A 27583-nucleotide genomic window follows, 5' to 3' on the forward strand; every position below is an offset into this window, starting at 1 on the left:
GCTGCAAGCAGCGATACCGGGGCCAAGCCCTGAAGGGCTGTAGCCAGAGCAACGAGCGGGACGAAGCAAAATGGCCAAAACGGAACTCACATCGGAGACGTTACCCACCCCGGATTCGATCCCACGACCTCTCGGGTTCGGGACCAGTGCCTTAGCTAAGTGCGCCACATTAGTTGACACACAGTTTGCGTGGCACAGAAGAGAGGTTAAGGTGTGAGAATTAACTCTCAAAAGCCCGAAGCAGCATTTTAGCTAGATTAGCATGCTATGCTAAAAAATGCTAACGTTGCTCAAAGTTAACCAGATAGCTCAGGAGACCCATTAGAGTCAATAGAAACGTGTTAGCATTTTAGCTAATTAGCATGCTAAGCTAATTAGCATAAATCAACCAGCACAGGCACGGTCAACTTCAGAGCTGTACACGTCGGGAACGGGAGTGAATATCAAAAATCTGTTCAGTCATTTCTGTCAGGCCCGGTCTGAAGTTCATCTGATAAAATTTTGGACAAAATTGAACAAGATTTCAGGGAGGAGTAGCGAAAAAACTGTATTTCATTCCATTCAATATGGCGGACAGACGCCATATTGGAAAATGGCAAATGAGACATCATCTGATTTGGCATAACCCACGGAATCAAATGACATAAAAATATCAAAAATCGATCAAAATTTACAGTAGTTATAAGGGGTTTTGCAAGAATCGTTATATCTCTTGAACACTAGGTGGCGCTGTCTTCTAACTTCCGGGGTACCTCAGGCACATGTTGTTGATGATGCCTATCGATTTTTGTGAAGATATGTACAATAGATCAAAAGATATAGCAATTTATGACAAAATTCAAAATGGCGGACGGGTGGTAATGGTGGTCTCGACAAAATTGACATCCACAGATCCGGAATGATCTAAAGAATCCATAGACATCAAGAAAATAATTTTCTGATGAATTGTTCAGAAGTTATAAGCAAAAAAGTGCATTTGTGGTATCTCAACACCCATAGGTGGCGCTATTCCCAAATTTGGCATGGACCCCCAGATCATGGTGTAGATGAAGTGTACCAAGATTGGTATCGATTGATCAAAGTTTGGCCGAGATATAGCATCTCTACCGATTTTAGGTCAGCCTCATTAAGTTCACAATTGAATAACTTTTGAACAAAGACGAAAATCAAAAATCTGTTCAGTCATTTCTGTGCGGCTCAGTCCAAAGAACATCTGAGCCAAATTTCAGAAGAATTGGACCAATTTTGAAGGAGGAGTAGTGTTTAGACTGAATACTGTACTTTTCAAAATGGCCGCCACTGTAATGGGCGGAGTCTTAATGTAAGATATGGAATGGAATCTCCATGAAGAGACAAAATAGATGTACTAAGTTTTATTTTCATAGAATTAGTGGTTCAAGAGTTATTAACGTTTGAATGTTGAATTTTTGGACTGCTGGTGGCGCTATAGAGTTTGGCCTAGAGACCCCAAAGTTGGTCAGATCACTAATAATGACCAGTTCTACAGGTGTGCCAAATTTCATCATTTTCCCATGTTCCCTTCATAGGGCTGCCATAGACTCCCATTGGCCAAGAAGAAGAAGAAGAAGAATAATAATAATAATAATAAAGAAAACGTACAGATACAATAGGGGCTACAGCCCTCTGGGCTTGGCCCCTAATAATAATAATAAAACATACAGATACAATAGGGGCTACAGCCCTCTGGGCTTGGCCCCTAAATATAGCTGCAAGCAGCGATACCGGGGCCAAGCCCTGAAGGGCTGTAGCCAGAGCAACGAGCGGGACGAAGCAAAACGGCCAAAACAGAACTTCCATCGGACCGACGTTACCCACCCCGGATTCGATCCCACGACCTCTCGGGTTTGGGACGAGTGCCTTAGCTAAGTGCGCCACATTAGTTGACGCACTGTTTGCATGGCACAGAAGAGAGGTTAAGGTGTGAGAATTAACTCTCAAAAGCCCGAAGCAGCATTTTAGCCAGATTAGCATGCTACGCTAAAAAATGCTAACGTTGCTCAAAGTTAACCAGATAGCTCAGGAGACCCATTAGAGTCAATAGAAACGTGTTAGCATTTTAGCTAATTAGCATGCTAAGCTAATTAGCATAAATCAACCAGCACAGGCACGGTCAACTTCAGAGCTGTACACGTCGGGAACGGGAGTGAATATCAAAAATCTGTTCAGTCATTTCTGTCAGGCCCGGTCTGAAGTTCATCTGATAAAATTTTGAACAAAATTGAACAAGATTTCAGGGAGGAGTAGCGAAAAAACTGTATTTAAATCCATTCAATATGGCGGACAGACGCCATATTGGAAAATGGCAAATGAGACATCATCTGATTTGGCATAACCCACGGAATCAAATGACATAAAAATATCAAAAATCGATCAAAATTTACAGTAGTTATAAGGGGTTTTGCAAGAATCGTTATATCTCTTGAACACTAGGTGGCGCTGTCTTCTAACTTCCGGGGTACCTCAGGCACATGTTGTTGATGATGCCTATCGATTTTTGTGAAGATATGTACAATAGATCAAAAGATATAGCAATTTATGACAAAATTCAAAATGGCGGACGGGTGGTCCTGGTGGTCTCGACAAAATTGACATCCACAGATCCGGAATGATCTAAAGAATCCATAGACATCAAGAAAATAATTTTCTGATGAATTGTTCAGAAGTTATAAGCAAAAAAGTGCATTTTTGGTATCTCAACACCCATAGGTGGCGCTGTTCCCAAATTTGGCGTGGACCCCCAGATCATGGTGTAGATGAAGTGTACCAAGTTTGGTATCGATTGATCAAAGTTTGGCCGAGATACAGCATCTCAACCGATTTTAGGTCAACCTCAGTAAGTTCACAGCATCATAACTTTTTTTTTCACTAGTGTTCAAAAAATTCTGTTCAGTCATTTCTGTGCGGTTCAGTCCAAAGAACATCTGAGCCAAATTTCAGAAGAATTGGACCAATTTTGAAGGAGGAGTAGTGTTTAGACTGAATACTGTACTTTTCAAAATGGCCGCTACTGTAATGGGCGGAGTCTTAATGTAAGGTGTGGAATGGAATCTCCATGAAGAGACAAAATAGATGTACTAAGTTTTATTTTCATAGAATTAGTGGTTCAAGAGTTATTAACGTTTGAATGTTGAATTTTTGAACTGGTGGTGGCGCTGTAGAGTTGGTCCTAGAGACCCCAAAGTTGGTCAGATCACTAATAATGGTCATCTCTACAAGTGTGCCAAATTTCATCATTTTCCCATGTTCCCTTCATAGGGCTGCCATAGACCCCCATTGGACGAGAAGAAGAAGAAGAAGAAGAAGAAGAAGAATAATAATAATAATAAAACGTACAGATACAATAGGGGCTACAGCCCTTTGGGCTTGGCCCCTAATAATAAAACATACAGATACAATAGGGGCTACAGCCCTCTGGGCTTGGCCCCTAAATATAGCTGCAAGCAGCGATACCGGGGCCAAGCCCTGAAGGGCTGTAGCCAGAGCAACGAGCGGGACGAAGCAAAACGGCCAAAACGGAACTTCCATCGGACCGACGTTACCCACCCCGGATTCGATCCCACGACCTCTCGGGTTTGGGACGAGTGCCTTAGCGAAGTGCGCCACATTAGTTGACACACAGTTCGCATGGCACAGAAGAGAGGTTAAGGTGTGAGAATGAGGTCACTGAAGAAAGTTGCTTAGCAATTTAAGCAGCATGAAATGGAAAGTTAAGTAAATTGTAATTCAGACTTCTGAGATATGTCCAGAACATGGTTTTAATAATCCCTACCGATTATAGTAGAAATCTTTCCATGGGTTGAAAAGATATAGAAACTTAGGACACAATTCTTAATGTCAGGCAGTTAGTTTAATTAATCCAGGCAAAATTTACATCCATGGATTCGGCATGTTTCGAGGAATAGACTGACGACAAGATCATGATTTTCCAACTAATTGTTCAAAAGTTATAAGCAGAAATGTGAGTCTTTGGTATCTCACGACCCATAGGTGGCGCTGTTCCCAACTTTGGGATATATTCTCAGTTCATAGTGTTGATGAACTGTAGCGAGTTTTGTGGCGATTGATCAAAGTACGGCCGAGATATAGCCTCTCATACAATTTCGATTGAACACTATTAACTTCAGAGCATCATAACTCTTTTTTTGACCAGTAGGTCGAAGAATTCTGTTCAGTCATTTCTGTGCGGCTCGGTCCAAAGATCGTATGAGGAAATTTTGAGAAGAATTGGGCCACATTTGAAGGAGGAGTAGCGAAAAAACGGAATACTGTACTTTTCTTAATGGCCTTCACTGTAATGGCAGGAATTTTAATGTAAACTATTCAATGTGATCAGCGTGAAGAGAGGAATCAGGTGTACTAAGTTTTATCTTGATAGAAGAAGGTGTTCAAAAGTTATAAGGAAAAATGTGCATTTATGCTATCTCATGACCCATAGGTGGCGCTGTATCCGAATTCGGCATGAACCCTCAGATCATGGTGTTGATGAAGTGTATCAAGTTTGGTTTCGATTGATCAATGTTTGGCCGAGGTACAGCCTCTTAACCGATTTTGGGTCGACCTCGTTATGTTCACAATTTAATAACTTTTGAACAAAGACGAATATCAAAAATCTGTTCAGTCATTTCTGTGCGGCTCGGTCCGAAGATTGTCTGTGGCAATTTTCGGTAAAATCAAACCACTTTTGAAGGAGGAGTAGCGTTTAAACGGAAACACTTAATTAGCTTAATAGCAATTACTGTAATGGGTGGAGACTTAATGTAAGGTATAGAGTTTAATCTCCACGAAGAGAGTAATCATGTGTACTAAGTCTTATCTGGATAGACCAAAGGGTTCAGGAGTTATTAAAGTTTAAAAACTGAATTTTTGAACTGGTGGTGGCGCTGTAGAGTTGGTCTTAGAGACCCCAAAGTTGGTCAGATCACTATTGGTGACCATCTCTAGAAGTGTGCCAAATTTCAGCATTTTCCCATGTTCCCTTCATAGGGCTAGCATAGTGATCGATTGTTTTTGCTCGAAAATTCTACCAAAAACAATCGCTAATATAGCTGCAAGCAGCGATACCGGGGCCAAGCCCTGAAGGGCTGTAGCCAGAGCAACGAGCGGGACGAAGCAAAACGGCCAAAACGGAACTTCCACCGGATCGACATTACCCACGCCAGATTCGATCCCACGACCTCTCGGGTTCAGGACCAGTGCCTTAGCTAAGTGCGCCACATTAGATGACACACAGTTCGCATGGCACAGAAGAGAGGTTATGGTTAGAGAATGAGGTCACTAAAGATAGTTGCCTAGCATTTTAAGGTAGTTTAGTCAATCCTGGCAAAATTTAAATCCATGGATTCGGCATGTTTCGAGGAATAGACTGACGACAAGATCATGATTTTCCAACTATTTGTTCAAAAGTTATAAGCAGAAATGTGAGTCTTTGGTATCTCACGACCCATAGGTGGCGCTGTTTCCAACTTTGGGATATATTCTCAGTTCATAGTGTTGATGAAGTGTAGCAAGTTTTGTGGTGATTGATCAAAGTACGGCCGAGATACAGCTTCTCGAACAATTTCGATTCAATACTATTAACTTCAGAGCATCATAACTCTTTTTTTGACCAGTAGGTCGAAAAATTCTATTCAGTCATTTCCGTGCGGCTCGGTCCAAAGATCGTCTGAGGAAATTTTGAGAAGAATTGGGCCACATTTGAAGGAGGAGTAGCGAAAAAACAGAATACTGTACTTTTCTTAATGGCCTTCACTGTAATTGCAGGAATTTTAATGTACACTATTCAATGTGATCAGCGTGAAGAGAGGAATCAGGTGTACTAAGTTTTATGTTGATAGAAGAAGGTGTTCAAAAGTTATAAGGAAAAATTTGCATTTATGCTATCTCATGACCCATAGGTGGCGCTGTGCCCGAATTCGGCATGAATCCTCAGATCATGGTGTTGATGAAGTGTATCAAGTTTGGTTTCGATTGATCAATGTTTGGCCGAGATACAGCCTCTTAACCGATTTTGGGTCGACCTCGTTATGTTCACAATTGAATAACTTTTGAACAAAGACCAATATCAAAAATCTGTTCAGTCATTTCTGTGCGGCTCGGTCCGAAGATCGTCTGTGGTCAATTTCAGAAAAATCAAACCACTTTTGAAGGAGGAGTAGCGTTTAAACGGAAACACTTAATTAGCTTAATAGCAATTATTGTAATGGGTGGAAACTTAATGTAAGGTATAGAATGTAATCTCCATGAAGAGAGTAATCATGTGTACTAAGTTTTATCTGTCTAGACCAAAGGGTTCAGGAGTTATTAAAGTTTAAAAACTGAATTTTTGAACTGGTGGTGGCGCTGTAGAGTTGGTCTTAGAGACCCCAAAGTTGGTCAGATCACAATTGGTGACCATCTCTAGAAGTGTGCCAAATTTCATCATTTTCCCATGTTCCCTTCATAGGGCTGGCATAGTGATCGATTGTTTTTGCTCGAAAATTCTACCAAAAACAATCGCTAATATAGCTGCAAGCAGCGATACCGGGGCCAAGCCCTGAAGGGCTGTAGCCAGAGCAACGAGCGGGACGAAGCAAAACGGCCAAAACGTAACTTCCATCGGACCGACGTGACCCACCCCGGATTCGATCCCACGACCTCTCGGGTTCGGGACGAGTGCCTTAGCTAAGTGCGCCACATTAGTTGACACACTGTTTGCATGGCACAGAAGAGAGGTTAAGGTGTGAGGATGAGGTCACTAAAGAAAGTTGCCTAGCATTTTAAGGTAGTTTAGTCAATCCTGACAAAATTTACATCCATAGATTCGGCATGACCCAAGGAATAGAAAGACACCAAGATCATGATTTTCCAACTAATTGTTCAAAAGCTATAAGCAGAAATGTGAATTTTTGGTATCTCACGACCCATAGGTGGCGCTGTTTCCAACTTTGGAATATATTCTCAGTTCATAGTGTTGATGAAGTGTAGCAAGTTTTGTGGCGATTGATTAAAGTACGGCCGAGATACAGCCTCTCATTCAATTTCGATTCAACACTTTTAACTTCATAGCATCATAACTCTTTTTTTGACCAGTAGGTCGGACAATTCTGTTCAGTCATTTCCATGCGGATCGGTCCAAAGATTGTCTGAGGAAATTTTGAGAAGAATTGGGGCACATTTGAAGGAGGAGTAGCGAAAAAACGGAATACTGTACTATTCGTAATGGCCATCACTGTAATGCCTGCAAAGTTAATGTAAACTGTTCAATGTGATCAGTGTGAAGAGAGGAATCAGGTGTACTAAGTTTTATCTTGATAGAAGAAGGTGTTCAAAAGTTATAAGGAAAAATGTGCATTTATGCTTTCTCATGACCCATAGGTGGCGCTGTGCCCGAATTCGGCATGAACCCTCAGATTATGGTGTTGATGAAGTGTATCAAGTTTGGTTTCGATTGATCAATGTTTGGCCGAGATACAGTCTCTGAGCCGATTTTGGGTTGACCTCGTTAAGTTCACAATTTAATAACTTTTGAACAAAGACGAATATCAAAAATCTGTTCAGTCATTTCTGTGCGGCTCGGTCCGAAGATTGTCTGTGGCAATTTTCGGTAAAATCAAACCACTTTTGAAGGAGGAGTAGCGTTTAAACGGAAACACTTAATTAGCTTAATAGCAATTACTGTAATGGGTGGAGACTTAATGTAAGGTATAGAGTTTAATCTCCACGAAGAGAGTAATCATGTGTACTAAGTCTTATCTGGATAGACCAAAGGGTTCAGGAGTTATTAAAGTTTAAAAACTGAATTTTTGAACTGGTGGTGGCGCTGTAGAGTTGGTCTTAGAGACCCCAAAGTTGGTCAGATCACTATTGGTGACCATCTCTAGAAGTGTGCCAAATTTCATCATTTTCCCATGTTCCCTTCATAGGGCTAGCATAGTGATCGATTGTTTTTGCTCGAAAATTCTACCAAAAACAATCGCTAATATAGCTGCAAGCAGCGATACCGGGGCCAAGCCCTGAAGGGCTGTAGCCAGAGCAACGAGCGGGACGAAGCAAAACGGCCAAAACGGAACTTACATCGGATCGACGTTACCCACCCCGGATTCGATCCCACGACCTCTCGGGTTTGGGACCAGTGCCTTAGCTAAGTGCGCCACATTAGTTGACACACTGTTTGCATGGCACAGAAGAGAGGTTAAGGTGTGAGAATTAACTCTCAAAAGCCCGAAGCAGCATTTTAGCCAGATTAGCATGCTACGCTAAAAAATGCTAACGTTGCTCAAAGTTAACCAGATAGCTCAGGAGACCCATTAGAGTCAATAGAAACGTGTTAGCATTTTAGCTAATTAGCATGCTAAGCTAATTAGCATAAATCAACCAGCACAGGCACGGTCAACTTCAGAGCTGTACACGTCGGGAACGGGAGTGAATATCAAAAATCTGTTCAGTCATTTCTGTCAGGCCCGGTCTGAAGTTCATCTGATAACATTTTGAACAAAATTGAACAAGATTTCAGGGAGGAGTAGCGAAAAAACTGTATTTCAATCCATTCAATATGGCGGACAGACGCCATATTGGAAAATGGCAAATGAGACATCATCTGATTTGGCATAACCCACGGAATCAAATGACATAAAAATATCAAAAATCGATCAAAATTTACAGTAGTTATAAGGGGTTTTGCAAGAATCGTTATATCTCTTGAACACTAGGTGGCGCTGTCTTCTAACTTCCGGGGTACCTCAGGCACATGTTGTTGATGATGCCTATCGATTTTTGTGAAGATATGTACAATAGATCAAAAGATATAGCAATTTATGACAAAATTCAAAATGGCGGACGGGTGGTCCTGGTGGTCTCGACAAAATTGACATCCACAGATCCGGAATGATCTAAAGAATCCATAGACATCAAGAAAATAATTTTCTGATGAATTGTTCAGAAGTTATAAGCAAAAAAGTGCATTTTTGGTATCTCAACACCCATAGGTGGCGCTGTTCCCAAATTTGGCGTGGACCCCCAGATCACGGTGTAGATGAAGTGTACCAAGTTTGGTATCGATTGATCAAAGTTTGGCCGAGATACAGCATCTCAACCGATTTTAGGTCAACCTCATTAAGTTCACAATTGAATAACTTTTGAACAAAGACGAAAATCAAAAATCTGTTCAGTCATTTCTGTGCGGCTCAGTCCAAAGAACATGTGAGCCAAATTTCAGAAGAATTGGACCAATTTTGAAGGAGGAGTAGTGTTTAGACTGAATACTGTACTTTTCAAAATGGCCGCTACTGTAATAGGCGGAGTCTTAATGTAAGATATGGAATCGAATCTCCATGAAGAGACAAAATAGATGTACTAAGTTTTATTTTCATAGAATTAGTGGTTCAAGAGTTATTAATGTTTGAATGTTGAATTTTTGAACTGGTGGTGGCGCTGTAGAGTTGGTCCTAGAGACCCCAAAGTTGGTCAGATCACTAATAATGGTCATCTCTACAAGTGTGCCAAATTTCATCATTTTCCCATGTTCCCTTCATAGGGCTGCCATAGACCCCCATTGGACGAGAAGAAGAAGAAGAATAATAATAATAATAATAATAATAATAAAACATACAGATACAATAGGGGCTACAGCCCTCTGGGCTTGGCCCCTAAATATAGCTGCAAGCAGCGATACCGGGGCCAAGCCCTGAAGGGCTGTAGCCAGAACAACGAGCGGGACGAAGCAAAATGGCCAAAACGGAACTTCCATCGGACCGACGTTACCCACCCCGGATTCGATCCCACGACCTCTCGGGTTTGGGACGAGTGCCTTAGCTAAGTGCGCCACATTAGTTGACACACTGTTTGCAAGGCACAGAAGAGAGGTTAAGGTGTGAGAATTAACTCTCAAAAGCCCGAAGCAGCATTTTAGCCAGATTAGCATGCTACGCTAAAAAATGCTAACGTTGCTCAAAGTTAACCAGATAGCTCAGGAGACCCATTAGAGTCAATAGAAACGTGTTAGCATTTTAGCTAATTAGCATGCTAAGCTAATTAGCATAAATCAACCAGCACAGGCACGGTCAACTTCAGAGCTGTACACGTCGGGAACGGGAGTGAATATCAAAAATCTGTTCAGTCATTTCTGTCAGGCCCGGTCTGAAGTTCATCTGATAACATTTTGAACAAAATTGAACAAGATTTCAGGGAGGAGTAGCGAAAAAACTGTATTTAAATCCATTCAATATGGCGGACAGACGCCATATTGGAAAATGGCAAATGAGACATCATCTGATTTGGCATAACCCACGGAATCAAATGACATAAAAATATCAAAAATCGATCAAAATTTACAGTAGTTATAAGGGGTTTTGCAAGAATCGTTATATCTCTTGAACACTAGGTGGCGCTGTCTTCCAACTTCCGGGGTACCTCCGGGATATGGAGTTGATGATGCCTATCGATTTTTGTGAAGATATGTACAGTAGATCAAAAGATATAGCAATTTATGACAAATTTCAAAATGGCGGACGGGTGGTCCTGGTGGTCTCGACAAAATTGACATCCACAGATTCGGAATGATCTAAAGAATCCATAGACATCAAGATAATAATTTTCTGATGAACTGTTCAGAAGTTATAGGCAAAAAAGTGCATTTTTGGTATCTCATCACCCATAGGTGGCGCTATTCCCAAATTAGGCATGGACCCCCAGATCATGGTGTAGATGAAGTGTACCAAGTTTGGTTTCGATTGATCAAAGTTTGGCCGAGATACAGCATCTCAACCGATTTTAGGTCAGCCTCATTAGGTTCACAATTGAATAACTTTTGAACAAAGACGAAAATCAAAATTCTGTTCAGTCATTTCTGTGCGGCTCAGTCCAAAGAACATCTGAGCCAAATTTCAGAAGAATTGGACCAATTTTGAAGGAGGAGTAGTGTTTAGACTGAATACTGTACTTTTCAAAATGGCCGCTACTGTAATGGGCGGAGTCTTAATGTAAGGAGTGGAATGGAATCTCCATGAAGAGACAAAACAGATGTACTAAGTTTTATTTTCATAGAATTAGTGGTTCAAGAGTTATTAACGTTTGAATGTTGAATTTTTGAACTGGTGGTGGCGCTGTAGAGTTGGTCCTAGAGACCCCAAAGTTGGTCAGATCACTAATAATGGTCATCTCTACAAGTGTGCCAAATTTCATCATTTTCCCATGTTTCCTTCATAGGGCTGCCATAGACCCCCATTGGCCAAGAAGAAGAATAATAATAATAATAATAATAATAATAATAAAGAAAACGTACAGATACAATAGGGGCTACAGCCCTCTGGGCTTGGCCCCTAATAAATATAGCTGCAAGCAGCGATACCGGGGCCAAGCCCTGAAGGGCTGTAGCCAGAGCAACGAGCGGGATGAAGCAAAATGGCCAAAACGGAACTTCCATCGGATTGACTTTACCCACCCCGGATTCGATCCCACGACCTCTCGGGTTCGGGATCAGTGCCTTAGCTAAGTGCGCCACATTAGTTGACACACAGTTCACATGGCACAGAAGAGAGGTTAAGGTGTGAGAATGAACTCTCAAAAGCCCGAAGCAGCATTTTAGCCAGATTAGCATGCTATGCTAAAAAATGCTAACGTTGCTCAAAGTTAACCAGATAGCTCAGGAGACCCATTAGAGTCAATAGAAACGTGTTAGCATTTTAGCTAATTAGCATGCTAAGCTAATTAGCATAAATCAACCAGCACAGGCACGGTCAACTTCAGAGCTGTACACGTCGGGAACGGGAGTGAATATCAAAAATCTGTTCAGTCATTTCTGTCAGGCCCGGTCTGAAGTTCATCTGATAAAATTTTGGACAAAATTGAACAAGATTTCAGGGAGGAGTAGCGAAAAAACTGTATTTAAATCCATTCAATATGGCGGACAGACGCCATGTTGGAAAATGGCAATTGAGACATCATCTGATTTGGCATAACCCACGGAATCAAATGACATAAAAATATCAAAAATCGATCAAAATTTACAGTAGTTATAAGGGGTTTTGCAAGAATCGTTATATCTCTTGAACACTAGGTGGCGCTGTCTTCTAACTTCCGGGGTACCTCCGGGATAAGGTGTTGATGATGCCTATCGATTTTTGTGAAGATATGTACAGTAGATCAAAAGATATAGCAATTTATGACAAAATTCAAAATGGCGAACGGGTGGTCCTGGTGGTCTTGACAAAATTGACATCCACAGATCCGGAATGATCTAAAGAATCCATAGACATCAAGATAATAATTTTCTGATGAACTGTTCAGAAGTTATAAGCCAAAAAGTGCATTTTTGGTATCTCAACACCCATAGGTGGCGCTATTCCCAAATTTGGCATGGACCCCCAGATCATGGTGTAGATGAAGTGTACCAAGATTGGTATCGATTGATCAAAGTTTGGCCGAGATATAGCATCTCTACCGATTTTAGGTCAACCTCATTAAGTTCACAATTGAATAACTTTTGAACAAAGACGACAATCAAAAATCTGTTCAGTCATTTCTGTGCGGCTCAGTCCAAAGAACATCTGAGCCAAATTTCAGAAGAATTGGACCAATTTTGAAGGAGGAGTAGTGTTTAGACTGAATACTGTACTTTTCAAAATGGCTGTTACTGTAATGGGCGGAGTCTTAATGTAAGGTGTGGAATGGAATCTCCATGATGAGGTTGTTTAGATGTACTAAGTTTTATTTTCATAGAATTAGTGGTTCAAGAGTTATTAACGTTTGAATGTTGAATTTTTGGACTGCTGGTGGCGCTGTAGAGTTGGGCCTAGAGACCCCAAAGTTGGTCAGATCACTATTAATGGTCATCTCTACAAGTGTGCCAAATTTTATCATTTTCCCATGTTCCCTTCATAGGGCTGCCATAGACCCCCATTGGCCAAGAAGAAGAAGAAGAAGAAGAATAATAATAATAATAAAACGTACAGATACAATAGGGGCTACAGCCCTCTGGGCTTGGCCCCTAAATATAGCTGCAAGCAGCGATACCGGGGCCAAGCCCTGAAGGGCTGTAGCCAGAGCAACGAGCGGGACGAAGCAAAACGGCCGAAACGGTACGCACGTCAGGACAACCGATCGGTTCAGAAGTAGAGAAGTTTGAAATTGAACAGAACTTTAGATTAGAAAGACCAAAAACACATTTTTGATTCAAGGCAAACACACTCAGGAAATTCAAATGCTTGAACAGAATCAACATTAACTGCCCTTGATCCAAACCCATATACACAGAAACAACATTAACTGCCCTGGATTCGAACCCATGACCTCAGAAGCTCAGAACCAGCATCTTAACATACTGCACCACTGAGTCTTTACACATCCAGTGAGCTGCAGAAGAAAGGTTAAGGTGTGAGGATGAGGTCACTAAAGAAATTTGCCTAGCAATTTAAGGTAGTTTAGTCAATCCTGGCAAAATTTACATCCATAGATTCGGCATGACCCGAGGAATAGAAAGACACCAAGATCATGATTTTCCAACTAATTGTTCAAAAGCTATAAGCAGAAATGTGAAATTTTGGTATCTCACGACCCATAGGTGGCGCTGTTTCCAACTTTGGGATATATTCTCAGTCCATAGTGTTAATGAAGTGTAGCGAGTTTTGTGGCGATTGATCAAAGTACGGCCGAGATATAGCCTCTCATACAATTTCGATTGAACACTATTAACTTCAGAGCATCATAACTCTTTTTTTGACCAGTAGGTCGAAGAATTCTGTTCAGTCATTTCTGTGCGGCTCGGTCCAAAGATCGTATGAGGAAATTTTGAGAAGAATTGGGCCACATTTGAAGGAGGAGTAGCGAAAAAACAGAATACTGTACTTTTCTTAATGGCCTTCACTGTAATTGCAGGAATTTTAATGTACACTATTCAATGTGATCAGCGTGAAGAGAGGAATCAGGTGTACTAAGTTTTATGTTGATAGAAGAAGGTGTTCAAAAGTTATAAGGAAAAATTTGCATTTATGCTATCTCATGACCCATAGGTGGCGCTGTGCCCGAATTCGGCATGAATCCTCAGATCATGGTGTTGATGAAGTGTATCAAGTTTGGTTTCGATTGATCAATGTTTGGCCGAGATACAGCCTCTTAACCGATTTTGGGTCGACCTCGTTATGTTCACAATTGAATAACTTTTGAACAAAGACCAATATCAAAAATCTGTTCAGTCATTTCTGTGCGGCTCGGTCCGAAGATCGTCTGTGGCAAATTTCAGAAAAATCAAACCACTTTTGAAGGAGGAGTAGCGTTTAAACGGAAACACTTAATTAGCTTAATAGCAATTACTGTAATGGGTGGAGACTTAATGTAAGGTATAGAGTGTAATCTCCATGAAGAGAGTAATCATGTGTACTAAGTCCTATCTGGATAGACCAAAGGGTTCAGGAGTTATTAAAGTTTAAAAACTGAATTTTTGAACTGGTGGTGGCGCTGTAGAGTTGGTCTTAGAGACCCCAAAGTTGGTCAGATCACTATTGGTGACCATCTCTAGAAGTGTGCCAAATTTCATCATTTTCCCATGTTCCCTTCATAGGGCTGGCATAGTGATCGATTGTTTTTGCTCGAAAATTCTACCAAAAACAATCGCTAATATAGCTGCAAGCAGCGATACCGGGGCCAAGCCCTGAAGGGCTGTAGCCAGAGCAACGAGCGGGACGAAGCAAAATGGCCAAAATGGAACTTCTATCGGATCAATGTACCCAACCCGGATTCGATCCCACGACCTCTCGGGTTCAGGACCAGTGCCTTAGCTAAGTGCGCCACATTAGTTGACACACAGTTCCCATGGCACAGAAGAGAGGTTAAGGTGTGAGAATTAACTCTCAAAAGCCCGAAGTAGCATTTTAGCCAGATTAGCATGCTACGCTAAAAAATGCTAATGTTGCTCAAAGTTAACCAGATAGCTCAGGAGACCCATTAGAGTCAGTAGAAACGTGTTAGCATTTTAGCTAATTAGCATGCTAAGCTAACTAGCATAAATCAACCAGCACAGCCACGGTCAACTTCAGAGCTGTACATGTCGGGAACGGAAGTGAATATCAAAAATCTGTTCAGTCATTTCTGTCAGGCCCGGTCTGAAGTTCATCTGATAACATTTTGAACAAAATTGAACAAGATTTCAGGGAGGAGTAGCGAAAAAACTGTATTTAAATCCATTCAATATGGCGGACAGACGCCATGTTGGAAAATGATACTTGAGACATCATCAGATTCGGCATAACCAAAGGAATAAAATGACATAAAAATAACAAAAATTGATCAACATTTACAGTAGTTATAAGGGGTTTTGCAAGAATCGTTATATCTCTTGAACACTTGGTGGCGCTGTCTTCTAACTTCCGGGATACCTCCGGGATATGGTATTGATGATGCCTAGCGATTTTTGTGAAGATATGTACAATAGATCAAAAGATATAGCAATTTATGACAAAATTCAAAATGGCGGACGGGTGGTCCTGGTGGTCTTGACAAAATGGACATCCACAGATTCGGAATGATCTAAAGAATCCGTAGACATCAATAAAATAATTTTCTGATGAACTGTTCAGAAGATATAAGCAAAAAAGTGCATTTTTGGTATCTCGACACCCATAGGTGGCGCTGTTCCCAAATTCGGCATGGACCCCCAGATCATGGTGTAGATGAAGTGTACCAAGTTTGGTATCGATTGATCAAAGTTTGGCCGAGATACAGCATCTCAACCGATTTTAGGTCAGCCTCATCAAGTTCACAATTGAATAACTTTTGAACAAAGACGAAAATCAAAAATCTGTTCAGTCATTTCTGTGCGGCTCAGTCCAAAGAACATCTGAGCCAAATTTCAGAAGAATTGGACCAATTTTGAAGGAGGAGTAGTGTTTAGACTGAATACTGTACTTTTCAAAATGGCCGCTACTGTAATGGGCGGAGTCTTAATGTAAGGTGTGGAATAGAATCTCCATGAAGAGATTGATCAGATGTACTGAGTTTTATTTTAATAGAATTAGTGGTTCAAGAGTTATTAACGTTTGAATGTTGAATTTTTGAACTGGTGGTGGCGCTGTAGAGTTGGTCCTAGAGACCCCAGAGTTGGTCAGATCACTAATAATGGTCATCTCTACAAGTGTGCCAAATTTCATCATTTTCCCATGTTCCCTTCATAGGGCTGCCATAGACCCCCATTGGCCAAGAAGAAGAAGAAGAAGAATAATAATAATAAATATAGCTGCAAGCAGCGATACCGGGGCCAAGCCCTGAAGGGCTGTAGCCAGAGCAACGAGCGGGACGAAGCAAAACGGCCGAAACGGTACGCACGTCAGGACAACCGACCGGTTCAGAAGTAGAGAAGTTTGAAATTGAACAGAACTTTAGATGAGAAAGACCAAAAACATACTTTTGATTGAAGGCAAGCACACTCAGGTAATGCAAAGGCTTGGACAGAAGCAACATTAATTGCCCTTGATCCGAACCCATGAATTCAGAAACAACATTACCTGTCCTGGATTCGAACCCATGACCTCAGAAACTCAGAACCAGGGGCTTAACATACTGCACCACTGAGTCTTTACACATACAGTGGGCTACAGAAGAAAGGTTAAGGTGTGAGGATGAGGTCACTAAAGAAAGTTGGCTAGCATTTTGAGGTAGTTTAGTCAATCCTGACAAAATTTACATCCATAGATTTGGCATGATCCGAGGAATAGAAAGACACCAAGATCATGATTTTCCAACTAATTGTTCAAAAGCTATAAGCAGAAACGTGAATTTTTGGTATCTCATGACCCATAGGTGGCGCTGTTTCCAACTTTGGGATATATTCTCAGTTCATAGTGTTGATGAAGTGTAGCAAGTTTTGTGGCGATTGATCAAAGCACGGCCGAGATATAGCCTCTCATACAATTTCGATTCAACACTATTAACTTCAGAGCATCATAACTCTTTTTTTGACCAGTAGGTCGAAAAATTCTGTTCAGTCATTTCCGTGCGGCTCGGTCCAAAGATCGTCTGAGGAAATTTTGAGAAGAATTGGGCCACATTTGAAGGAGGAGTAGCGAAAAAACAGAATACTGTACTTTTCTTAAGGGCCTTCACTGTAATGGCAGGAATCTTAATGTAAACTATTCAATGTGACCAGCGTGAAGAGAGGAATCAGGTGTACTAAGTTTTATCTTGATAGAAGAAGGTGTTCAAAAGTTATAAGGAAAAATGTACATTTATGCTATCTCATGACCCATAGGTGGCGCTGTGCCCGAATTCGGCATGCATCCTCAGATCATGCTGTTGATGAAGTGTATCAAGTTTGGTTTCGATTGATCAATGTTTGGCCGAGATACAGCCTCTTAACCGATTTTGGGTCGACATCGTTATGTTCACAATTGAATAACTTTTGAACAAAGATGAATATCAAAAATCTGTTCAGTCATTTCTGTGCGGCTCGGTCCGAAGATCGTCTGTGGCAAATTTCAGAAAAATCAAACCACTTTTGAAGGAGGAGTAGCGTTTAAACGGAAACACTTAATTAGCTTTATAGCAATTACTGTAATGGGTGGAGACTTAATGTAAGGTATAGAGTGTAATCTCCAAGAAGAGACTAATCATGTGTACTAAGTCGTATCTGGATAGACCAAAGGGTTCAGGAGTTATTAAAGTTTAAAAACGGAATTTTTGAACTGGTGGTGGCGCTGTAGAGTTGGTCTTAGAGACCCCAAAGTTGGTCAGATCACTATTGGTGACCATCTCTAGAAGTGTGCCAAATTTCATCATTTTCCCATGTTCCCTTCATAGGGCTAGCATAGTGATCGATTGTTTTTGCTCGAAAATTCTACCAAAAACAATCGCTAATATAGCTGCAAGCAGCGATACCGGGGCCAAGCCCTGAAGGGCTGTAGCCAGAGCAACGAGCGGGACGAAGCAAAACGGCCAAAACGGAACTTCCATCGGACCGACGTTACCCATGCCGGATTCGATCCCACGACCTCTCGGGTTTGGGACGAGTGCCTTAGCTAAGTGCGCCACATTAGTTGACACACTGTTTGCATGGCACAGAAGAGAGGTTAAGGTGTGAGAATTAACTCTCAAGAGCCCGAAGCAGCATTTTAGCCAGATTAGCATGCTACGCTAAAAAATGCTAACGTTGCTCAAAGTTAACCAGATAGCTCAGGAGAACCATTAGAGTCAATAGAAACGTGTTAGCATTTTAGCTAATTAGCATGCTAAGCTAACTAGCATAAATCAACAAGCACAGGCACGGTCACCTTCAGAGCAGTACATGTCGGGAACGGTAGTGAATATCAAAAATCTGTTCAGTCATTTCTGTCAGATCCAGTCTGAAGTTCATCTGATAAAATTCTGAACAAAATTGAACAAGATTTCAGGGAGGAGTAGCGAAAAAACTGTATTTCATTCCATTCAATATGGCGGACAGACGCCATATTGGAAAATGGCAAATGAGACATCATCAGATTCAGCATAACCCACGGAATAAAATGACATAAAAATAACAAAAATTGATCACAATTTACAGTAGTTATAAGGGGTCTTGCAAGAATCGTTATATCTCTTGAACACTAGGTGGCGCTGTCTTTTAACTTCCGGGATACCTCCGGGATATGGTATTGATGATGCCTATCGATTTTTGTGAAGATATGTACAATAGATCAAAAGATATAGCAATTTATGACAAAATTCAAAATGGCGGACGGGTGGTCCTGGTGGTCTCGACAAAATTGACATCCACAGATCCGGAATGATCTAAAGAATCCATAGACATCAAGAAAATAATTTTCTGATGAATTGTTCAGAAGTTATAAGCAAAAAAGTGCATTTTTGGTATCTCAACACCCATAGGTGGCGCTGTTCCCAAATTTGGCGTGGACCCCCAGATCATGGTGTAGATGAAGTGTACCAAGTTTGGTATCGATTGATCAAAGTTTGGCCAAGATACAGCATCTCAACCAATTTGAGGTCAACCTCAGTAAGTTCACAGCATCATAACTTTTTTTTTCACTAGTGTTCAAAAAATTCTGTTCAGTCATTTCTGTGCGGCTCAGTCCAAAGAAACTCTGAGCCAAATTTCAGAAGAATTGGACCAATTTTGAAGGAGGAGTAGTGTTTAGACTGAATACTGTACTTTTCAAAATGGCCGCTACTGTAATGGGCGGAGTCTTAATGTAAGGTGTGGAATGGAATCTCCATGAAGAGACAAAATAGATGTACTAAGTTTTATTTTCATAGAATTAGTGGTTCAAGAGTTATTAACGTTTGAATGTTGAATTTTTGAACTGGTGGTGGCGCTATAGAGTTGGTCATAGAGACCCCAAAGTTGGTCAGATCACTAATAATGGTCATCTCTACAAGTGTGCCAAATTTTATCATTTTCCCATGTTCCCTTCATAGGGCTGCCATAGACCCCCATTGGCCAAGAAGAAGAAGAAGAATAATAATAATAATAATAAAACATACAGATACAATAGGGGCTACAGCCCTCTGGGCTTGGCCCCTAATAATAAAGAAAACGTACAGATACAATAGGGGCTACAGCCCTCTGGGCTTGGCCCCTAAATATAGCTGCAAGCAGCGATACCGGGGCCAAGCCCTGAAGGGCTGTAGCCAGAGCAACGAGCGGGACGAAGCAAAACGGCCAAAACGGAACTTACATCGGATCGACGTTACCCACCCCGGATTCGATCCCACGCCCTCTCGGGTTCGGGACGAGTGCCTTAGCTAAGTGTGCCACATTAGTTGACACACTGTTTGCATGGCACAGAAGAGAGGTTAAGGTGTGAGAATTAACTCTCAAAAGCCCGAAGCAGCATTTTAGCCAGATTAGCATGCTACGCTAAAAAATGCTAACGTTGCTCAAAGTTAACCAGATAGTTCAGGAGACCCATTAGAGTCAATAGAAACGTGTTAGCATTTTAGCTAATTAGCATGCTAAGCTAATTAGCATAAATCAACCAGCACAGGCACGGTCAACTTCAGAGCTGTACACGTCGGGAACGGGAGTGAATATCAAAAATCTGTTCAGTCATTTCTGTCAGGCCCGGTCTGAAGTTCATCTGATAAAATTTTGAACAATATTGAACAAGATTTCAGGGAGGAGTAGCGAAAAAACTGTATTTAAATCCATTCAATATGGCGGACAGACGCCATATTGGAAAATGGCAAATGAGACATCATCTGATTTGGCATAACCCACGGAATCAAATGACATAAAAATATCAAAAATCGATCAAAATTTACAGTAGTTATAAGGGGTTTTGCAAGAATCGTTATATCTCTTGAACACTAGGTGGCGCTGTCTTCCAACTTCCGGGGTACCTCCGGGATATGGAGTTGATGATGCCTATCGATTTTTGTGAAGATATGTACAGTAGATCAAAAGATATAGCAATTTATGACAAATTTCAAAATGGCGGACGGGTGGTCCTGGTGGTCTTGACAAAATTGACATCCACAGATTCGGAATGATCTAAAGAATCCATAGACATCAAGATAATAATTTTCTGATGAACTGTTCAGAAGTTATAGGCAAAAAAGTGCATTTTTAGTATCTCATCACCCATAGGTGGCGCTATTCCCAAATTAGGCATGGACCCCCAGATCATGGTGTAGATGAAGTGTACCAAGTTTGGTTTCGATTGATCAAAGTTTGGCCGAGATACAGCATCTCAACCGATTTTAGGTCAGCCTCATTAAGTTCACAATTGAATAACTTTTGAACAAAGACGAAAATAAAAATTCTGTTCAGTCATTTCTGTGCGGCTCAGTCCAAAGAACATCTGAGCCAAATTTCAGAAGAATTGGACCAATTTTGAAGGAGGAGTAGTGTTTAGACTGAATACTGTACTTTTCAAAATGGCTGCTACTGTAATGGGCGGAGTCTTAATGTAAGGTATGGAATGGAATCTCCATGAAGAGACAAAACAGATGTACTAAGTTTTATTTTCATAGAATTAGTGTTTCAAGAGTTATTAACGTTTGAATGTTGAATTTTTGAACTGGTGGTGGCGCTGTAGAGTTGGTCCTAGAGACCCCAAAGTTGGTCAGATCACTAATAATGGTCATCTCTACAAGTGTGCCAAATTTCATCATTTTCCCATGTTTCCTTCATAGGGCTGCCATAGACTCCCATTGGAGAAGAAGAAGAATAATAATAATAATAATAATAAAACATACAGATACAATAGGGGCTACAGCCCTCTGGGCTTGGCCCCTAATAATTAAAGCTGCAAGCAGCCTTTCTGGGGCCAAGCCCTTATTGCTCTTTGGCTTTTAAGGTTTTTTCAAGCAACTTTTTCAGCACTTTTTACAGAACAGATAGATTCAGAATTACAGATAAGGTGAAATCAGAAGGTCTGATGAGAACGAACGCAGAATGAAGTTACAAAAACACACTTCTTTTTGATCCCATTTTAAGAAACTTTAGTACAGCTCTTAACCATGTAATAAAGGAATTGAAATGACAACTTTATACCCAATTTTAAATTTTTCCCATACAGGTTTCGAACCCACAACCTCACAGGTTCAGAACCAACGCCTTAGCTAAGTGCGCCACATTAGTTGACACACAATTTACATGGCACAGAAGAGAGGTCAAGGTGTGAGAATGATCTCTCACAAGCCCGAAATAGCATTTTAGCCAGATTAGCATGCTACGCTAAAAAATGCTAACATTGTCAAAGTTAACCAGATTGCTCAAGAGACCCATTAGAGTGAATAGAAAAGTGTTAGCATTTTAGTTAATTAGCATGCTAAGCTAATTAGCATAAATCAACAAACACAGGCACGGTCAACTTCGGAGCTGTACATCTCTGGAACGGGAACGAATATCAAAAATCCGTTCTGTCATTTCTGTCAGGCCCGTTCTGAAGTTCATCTGATAAAACTTTTAACAAAATTGAACAAGATTTCAGGGAGGAGTAGTGAAAAAACTGTATTTCATTCCATTCAATATGGCGGACAGACGCCATGTTGGAAAATGACAATTGAGACATCCTCAGAATCGGCATAACCAAAGGAATAAAATGACATAAAAATAACAAAAATCGATCAACATTTACAGTAGTTATAAGGGGTTTTGCAAGAATCGTTATATCTCTTGAACACTAGGTGGCGCTGTCTTCCAACTTCCGGGGTACTTCCGGCACATGGTGTTGATGATGCCTATCGATTTTTGTGAAGATTTGTACAGTAGTTCAAAAGTTAGAGCAATTTTTGACAAATTTCAAAATGGCGGACGGGTGGTCCAGGTGGTCTTGACAAAATTGACATCCACAGATTCGAAATGATCTACAGAAACCATAGACATCAAGATCATAATTTTCTGATGAATTGTTCAGAAGTTATAAGCTAAAAAGTGCATTTTTGGTATCTCAACACCCATAGGTGGCGCTGTTCCCAAATTTAGCATGGACCCCCAGATCATGGTGTAGATGAAGTGTACCAAGATTGGTATCGATTGATCAAAGTTTGGCCGAGATACAGCATCTCTACCGATTTGAGGTCAACCTCTGTAAGTTCACAGCATCATAACTTTTTTTTTCACTAGTGTTCAAAAAATTCTGTTCAGTCTATTCTGTGCGGCTCAGTCCAAAGATTATCTGTGCCAAATTTCAGAAGAATTGGACCAATTTTGAAGGAGGAGTAGTGTTTAGACTGATTACTGTACTTTTCAAAATGGCTGCTACTGTAATGGGCGGAGTCTTAATGTAAGATATGGAATGGAATCTACATGAAGAGTCAAAACAGATGTACTAAGTTTTATTTTCATAGAATTAGTGGTTCAACAGTTATTAACGTTTGAATGTTGAATTTTTGGACTGCTGGTGGCGCTATAGAGTTTGGCCTAGAGACCCCAAAGTTGGTCAGATCACTTATAATGACCAGTTCTAAAAGTGTGCCAAATTTTATCATTTTCCCATGTTCCCTTCATATGGCTGCCATAGACTCCCATTAGACGAGAAGAAGAAGAAGAAGAAGAAGAATAATAATAATAAATATAGCTGCAAGCAGCGATACCGGGGCCAAGCCCTGAAGGGCTGTAGCCAGAGCAACGAGCGGGACGAAGCAAAACGGCCAAAACGGAACTTCCACCGGATCGACATTACCCACGCCGGATTCGATCCCACGACCTCTCGGGTTCAGGACCGGTGCCTTAGCTAAGTGCGCCACATTAGTTGACACACAGTTCGCATGGCACAGAAGAGAGGTTATGGTTAGAGAATGAGGTCACTAAAGATAGTTGCCTAGCATTTTAAGGTAGTTTAGTCAATCCTGGCAAAATTTAAATCCATGGATTCGGCATGTTTCGAGGAATAGACTGACGACAAGATCATGATTTTCCAACTAATTATTCAAAAGTTATAAGCAGAAATGTGAGTCTTTGGTATCTCACGACCCATAGGTGGCGCTGTTCCCAACTTTGGGATATATTCTCAGTTCATAGTGTTGATGAACTGTAGCGAGTTTTGTGGCGATTGATCAAAGTACGGCCGAGATATAGCCTCTCATACAATTTCGATTGAACACTATTAACTTCAGAGCATCATAACTCTTTTTTTGACCAGTAGGTCGAAGAATTCTGTTCAGTCATTTCTGTGCGGCTCGGTCCAAAGATCGTATGAGGAAATTTTGAGAAGAATTGGGCCACATTTGAAGGAGGAGTAGCGAAAAAACAGAATACTGTACTTTTCTTAATGGCCTTCACTGTAATTGCAGGAATTTTAATGTACACTATTCAATGTGATCAGCGTGAAGAGAGGAATCAGGTGTACTAAGTTTTATCTTGATAGAAGAAGGTGTTCAAAAGTTATAAGGAAAAGTGTGCATTTATGCTATCTCATGACCCATAGGTGGCGCTGTGCCCGAATTCGGCATGAATCCTCAGATCATGGTGTTGATGAAGTGTATCAAGTTTAGTTTCGATTGATCAATGTTTGGCCGAGATACAGCCTTTGAACCGATTTTGGGTCGACCTCGTTATGTTCACAATTTAATAACTTTTGAACAAAGACGAATATCAAAAATCTGTTCAGTCATTTCTGTGCGGCTTGGTCCGAAGATCGTCTGTGGTCAATTTCAGAAAAATCAAACCACTTTTGAAGGAGGAGTAGCGTTTAAACGGAAACACTTAATTAGATTAATAGCAATTACTGTAATGGGTGGAAACTTAATGTAAGGTATAGAATGTAATCTCCAAGAAGAGAGTAATCATGTGTACTAAGTTTTATCTGTCTAGAACAAAAGGTTCAGGAGTTATTAAAGTTTCAAAACTGAATTTTTGAACTGGTGGTGGCGCTGTAGAGTTGGTCTTAGAGACCCCAAAGTGGGTCAGATCACTATTGGTGACCATCTCTAGAAGTGTGCCAAATTTCATCATTTTCCCATGTTCCCTTCATAGGGCTAGCATAGTGATCGATTGTTTTTGCTCGAAAATTCTACCAAAAACAATCGCTAATATAGCTGCAAGCAGCGATACCGGGGCCAAGCCCTGAAGGGCTGTAGCCAGAGCAACGAGCGGGACGAAGCAAAACGGCCAAAACGGAACTTCCATTGGACCGACGTTACCCACCCCGGATTCGATCCCACAACCTCTCGGGTTTGGGACCGGTGCCTTAGCGAAGTGCGCCACATTAGTTGACACACAGTTCGCATGGCACAGAAGACACGTTAAGGTGTGAGAATGAGGTCACTGAAGAAAGTTGCTTAGCAATTTAAGCAGCATGATATGGAAAGTTAAGTAAATTGTAATTCAGACTTCTGAGATATGTCCAGAACATGGTTTTAATAATCCCTAGCGATTATAGTAGAAATCTTTCCATGGGTTGAAAAGATATAGAAACTTAGGACACAATTCTTAATGTCAGGCAGTTAGTTTAGTTAATCCTGGCAAAATTTACATCCATGGATTCGGCATGTTTCGAGGAATAGACTGACGACAAGATCATGATTTTCCAACTAATTGTTCAAAAGTTATAAGCAGAAATGTGAGTCTTTGGTATCTCATGACCCATAGGTGGCGCTGTTCCCAACTTTGGGATATATTCTCAGTTCATAGTGTTGATGAACTGTAGCGAGTTTTGTGGCAATTGATCAAAGTACGGCCGAGATATAGCCTCTCATACAATTTCGATTGAACACTATTAACTTCAGAGCATCATAACTCTTTTTTTGACCAGTAGGTCGAAGAATTCTGTTCAGTCATTTCTGTGCGGCTCGGTCCAAAGATCGTATGAGGAAATTTTGAGAAGAATTGGGCCACATTTGAAGGAGGAGTAGCGAAAAAACGGAATACTGTACTTTTCTTAATGGCCTTCAATGTAATGGCAGGAATTTTAATGTAAACTATTCAATGTGATCAGCGTGAAGAGAGGAATCAGGTGTACTAAGTTTTATCTTGATAGAAGAAGGTGTTCAAAAGTTATAAGGAAAAATGTGCATTTATGCTATATCATGACCCATAGGTGGCGCTGTGCCTAAATTCGGCATGAACCCTCAGATCATGGTGTTGATGAAGTGTATCAAGTTTGGCTTCGATTGATCAATGTTTGGCCAAGATACAGCCTCTTAACCGATTTTGGGTCAACCTCGTTATGTTCACAATTTAATAACTTTTGAACAAAGACGAATATAAAAAATCTGTTCAGTCATTTCTGTGCGGCTCGGTCCGAAGATCGTCTGTGGCAAATTTCAGAAAAATCAAACCACTTTTGAAGGAGGAGTAGCGTTTAAATGGAAACACTTAATTAGCTTAATAGCAATTACTGTAATGGGTGGAGACTTAATGTAAGGTATAGAGTGTAATCTCCACGAAGAGAGTAATCATGTGTACTAAGTCGTATCTGGATAGACCAAAGGGTTCAGGAGTTATTAAAGTTTCAAAACTGAATTTTTGAACTGGTGGTGGCGCTGTAGAGTTGGTCTTAGAGACCCCAAAGTTGGTCAGATCACTATTGGTGACCATCTCTAGAAGTGTGCCAAATTTCATCATTTTCCCATGTTCCCTTCATAGGGCTAGCATAGTGATCGATTGTTTTTGCTCGAAAATTCTACCAAAAACAATCGCTAATATAGCTGCAAGCAGCGATCCCGGGGCCAAGCCCTGAAGGGCTGTAGCCAGAGCAACGAGCGGGACGACGCAAAACGGCCGAAACGGAACGTACGTCAGGACAACAGATCGGTTCAGAAGTAGAGAAGTTTGAAATTGAACAGAACTTTAGATGAGAAAGACCAAAAACATTTTTCATTCAATGCGAACACACGCAGAAAATCCAATGCCTTGAACAGAGGCAACATTAACTGCCGTTGATTTGAACCCATGAACACAGAAGCAACATTAACTGCCCTTGATTCAAACCCATGAACAACAGTGCACTGGATTCGAACCCATGACCTCAGAAGTTCAGAACCACCACCTTAACAGACTGCACCACTGACTCGCTATACATCCAGCAAGAGGCAGAAGAAAGGTTAAGGTGTGAGAATGAGATCACTAAAGAAAGTTTCTGAGCAATTTAAGCAAGCGTAATGTGGAAAGTTAAGTAAATTGTAATTCAGATATCTGAGGTACATCCGAAACATGGTTTTATTAATCCCTACCGATTATAGTAGAAATCTTTCCATGGGTTGAAAAGATATAGAAACTTAGGACACAATTCTTAATGTCAGGCAGTTAGTTTAGTCAATCCTGGCAAAATTTACATCCATGGATTCAGCATGATCCGAGGAATAGACAGACAACAAGATCATGATTTTCCAACTAATTGTTCAAAAGTTATAAGCAGAAATGTGAATTTTTGGTATCTCAACACCCATAGGTGGCGCTATTCCCGAATTCGGCTTGAACCCTCAGGTCATGGTGTTGATGAAGTGTATCAAGTTTAGTTTCGATTGATCAATGTTTGGCCGAGATACAGCCTCTTAACCGATTTTGGGTGGACCTCATTATGTTCACAATTTAATAACTTTTGAACAAAGATGAATATCAAAAATCTGTTCAGTCATTTCTGTGCGGCTCGGTCCCAAGATCGTCTGTGGCAAATTTCAGAAAAATCAAAACACTTTTGAAGGAGGAGTAGCGTTTAAACGGAAACACTTAATTAGCTTAATAGCAACTAACAAGGAGCGGGACGAAGCAAAATGGCCAAAAAAAGACTTACATCGGATCAACCTTACCCACCCCGGATTCGATCCCACGACCTCTCAGGTTTGGGACCAGTGCCTTAACAGAGAGAGCCACATTAGTTGACACACATTTGATAAGCCACATAAGAGAGGTTAAGGTGTGAGAATGTTCACAAAAGCATCAGACCACGTGCTAACCAATTAATCAAGCTGCACCTGGTCTTAAATTGACAGTATATCAGGGAGAGAGCATGTGCTGCTCAGTTTATCTGTTTTTTCTACAGAAGGTACGTTTGTTTTAAAAGTGTCTGTGTGTTAATTATTTCTTCTTAGTTTGGATTGTGGATTTTTTGCTGAAGTGTTTAATATGTTCATTTTGTTTGTTTTTTGTAATGACCAAGTGTTCAAAGTGCCAACTCATTTTAAGTGTTTTCTCTTTACTTTAATTAGTTTTCTTATTATG

General features: G+C 40.8%; 1 long non-coding RNA gene across 1 annotated transcript; it reads left to right on the top strand.

The window, feature by feature from the left end:
* The first annotated feature begins 876 nt into the window (after positions 1-876).
* Positions 877-26599, top strand: LOC127938350 (uncharacterized). The gene is made up of 6 exons (XR_008148683.1): positions 877-1887; positions 2728-2854; positions 3277-4456; positions 5916-6781; positions 13411-14330; positions 25788-26599. It is a non-coding gene; the product is annotated as an uncharacterized LOC127938350 (long non-coding RNA).
* Positions 26600-27583: the final 984 nt, after the last annotated feature.

Source organism: Carassius gibelio, chromosome A20 (genome assembly GCF_023724105.1).
Source record: "Carassius gibelio isolate Cgi1373 ecotype wild population from Czech Republic chromosome A20, carGib1.2-hapl.c, whole genome shotgun sequence".
Taxonomy (NCBI): Eukaryota; Metazoa; Chordata; class Actinopteri; order Cypriniformes; family Cyprinidae; genus Carassius; species Carassius gibelio.